Source organism: Rhipicephalus microplus, unplaced genomic scaffold, assembly GCF_043290135.1.
Source record: "Rhipicephalus microplus isolate Deutch F79 unplaced genomic scaffold, USDA_Rmic scaffold_262, whole genome shotgun sequence".
In the NCBI taxonomy this organism is placed as follows: domain Eukaryota; kingdom Metazoa; phylum Arthropoda; class Arachnida; order Ixodida; family Ixodidae; genus Rhipicephalus; species Rhipicephalus microplus.
In genome coordinates, this window is record NW_027464833.1 from 37501 (window position 1) to 40646 (window position 3146).

A 3146-nucleotide genomic window follows, 5' to 3' on the forward strand; every position below is an offset into this window, starting at 1 on the left:
ACTCGCTCTCGACAGCTAGGTATCTCGTACCGTTTACCTGTGAGAGATTAAAAAAAAAAACACATGCTCATATCCAAGGGTCTTTGTTGCGCCCAATGCATTACACTTCTCGAGTGCTTTCGAGCACCAGCCAATGGCTTCTGCCAGTGGCTCTGAATGCGTCTTGTTGTGTCCTGAGATAGGCCCCCTGTACACTTCTTCCGTGAATTGCGTAAATATGCTGCCGTTGGAAGTGGCTCATCATAATTATGGACAAACCTCAGTGTGTCGATTTCTAACTGTCTTTTCACTGTGCTTCTCAAGTCCAATACAGTAACAGCTTAAACTGAAGAACAGCGCGTGCTTGCCTTCGTGCCTCAAACGCTGAGGTGAAGCTTGCTTGCCTCAGCTGTTAGAATCTGCGCAAGATATAGTTACGCGTATAGTTAAGTAATTGCTGCGTATAATTTTGTGATCAAAGTAACTCAGGTCCCAGTTGTCACGCTGGAGCTAATTATCAAGGCATACTTGTCACGGGGGCTATCTGCGTTGATTGTTAGATCTTTGAGAAGTATGTCAAAAAAATTTCCAGGACAGCAGTGTTTTCTTTTTCTTGCTTGCAGAAATTTCGAGTCACCTTCTTTGTACAAGCTGTGTACAAGCCCCTCCTCCTCGGTTATTATTGATCGGCAATCAACCCAATCACTGCTAACAAAGCACAGAAGACAGTAAAATGTTTACTAATTAATGCCGCAGCAACCAATTTTCATGCCCGACAGATAACAAATAAAATCATGCAATTTGAGTGCGTCGCCTTTCTTGCTCGTATGTTCGACACAAGGTATCAAGGTGACGCGAATGGTGATATAGATTAGCGCGGACCTTGTCACATACACACTCACATTCATTTTACAGGATAGTGACGGCATATATAGCCTCTAGCATGCATACTCATCCATGTAGGTTGATGAGACTCGAGCGAGAGCAAACCGCAGTCCTCTACGTTTTCGGAATCGTTGTCGGAATCGAGTTATCGGAAGGAGCCAAGAGACGTTTTTGGACGATGATGAAAACGTGAAGCACGTGTGAGCATGACAGACAGGCACGAGACACGTAGCATTCGCATATAGTTGAGGGACAATATTGTGCACAAAATACTTCTCTGTATAAGGCCGACATGACATATATATGAGACTGTTCATAAGTCTCTGTTACCCGAACGTGCACTTGCAAGTCTTTTGCGTTGTAGTAAGTCATTCGCGCTTTTGTCTTGGGAGAGAAGAACCATACCACTTTCTTTGTGGAACGAAGTTGGTATTCGCACGTTTCTTTCTTTTTCAGTAAACCTAAAGCTGGGAGCGAGAAAGTATCATGATTGTCCTTTCTCTGAGTAATCTGTACTTGTTTGAGGGCCTTTTTACAACAATAATATTACACATAATCCAGCCCAAACGTCCACTTTATGGTTGATAAGTTAAAGTGGTGAGGTTACAGACACTCCAGATTCCTACGTTGGTTTTCAGACAACGCGATGAACGGACACTCACGCAATGGGCGTTCATTCTTCACACCGTGGCACTATGACTGTTTACACTCGCAGCTGCAGCCACAGCTGTGGAGATATTCGCGCCAGCCACACTGGCCTACGTATGCACGAATGTCATGCGAGGGTGACAGTTTCTTTGTCCATGAACAATTGCTCTCAACCCAGGCAGTGGCTACACGCCTGTGAGTGTTCCTGTAGGTGCTGGAAGTATGTCCTTCAGCCTTTTTTACTACCGAAGAAGCAGTGACGCACTAATTTATAATAGTGATATCTTCAAGCAAAAGAACAACATAAAAGAAGGACCGTTACATTGTGACCCTAAAAAATTATTGACGCGGCGAATATTCCTGTTCAATGCGGCCACGGTCAGCAATGAATAATGTAGTAATTAAACTTATATAAAATAGCCGTTATACTCTATTGTTTCATAATCATTTCGATGGGGAGCTCACCAAAGGTCATGTTTATTTTTAAGAAATACATCTTCTTTTTATTGAGATTCATAGTAAACTGCTCTCGTGTGAAACGCTGGCTCCTGTCAGCTGTGACTTCAACGACACAACAAGGAATAACAAAACACTCGTTTAAAATAGAGAAATTCTGGCAGCGGTGGAAGCCACGCCTCTGAAGAGACTGATGCCTAGAACCAGCGTCGTAGACCACTCAGTCACGCTACCGGCACACTGAAATGCACTGCTGCCTTTGCAGTGCCTCGACAGCTAGACAACAAAAACAAACGCTGCATTTTCTTATTAGATACTCGTTGCAAAAGCTGTCTTGCAATTTCATAAATTCAGCCAAAAACACTTCACCAATTTTTATTTCTGGAAGACTAAACAACAGTTCAAGCTGATCCACAGAGTTTGCCAGATGACAATGACAACGCAGTGAAGGTGGAGCCCCCTGGACGGCGGGCGCCACTATCACCGGGTAATTTGTTTGGCAAAATAAAGTTTTTCGTTCATTCATTTCCGTATACCTATACAGGAAAAAATCAAAAGGCACTTCGCTTAAAAAGAGAATCCAGTTGGCGTTGCGTCGTACCTCGTAGCACGAAACACTAACAAGAAGAAAAAGAGAAAGAAAAACGAAAATGGGGAGTGATGGACCTTTTTAGGTGGGTGCGAACAGCGAAGTCTAAAATTGAATTGCACATGTATTCAATAGGTCTCATGCCTAATCGAACACGAATACGTGTAGAAAACTGTGATGAAGGAACCATCTTCAAAATAGGCCTGAAATTCTGCAAATTTTTATTTCCAAAAATAAAACTTCACGAACTTTGGTAAAGTGCCACTACCATCACGTGGAACCAACAAAAATATCATGATTAGAAAACTTGAGGTAAGTTCGAACACAGTAATGATAAAACTTGAAAAGTATTTTTAATTGTAGTGTGAATGCGGAAGTTACGACAGCATGTGAAGTAGTGCGTTGTCATCGGCTTCCAAGTAATGCTAAAGTATTACGTTAATTTCGTAAATTAAGGTAATTAAACTCTAAACGTAAACAGACTTATATGTCAGTCACTGATATCCTGCATGAATAGCGCCAACAAGCACTGATGTCAGCAGCAAGCCTTAATTTCGCAATATATGACAATATTTATTCTCCAAAACAC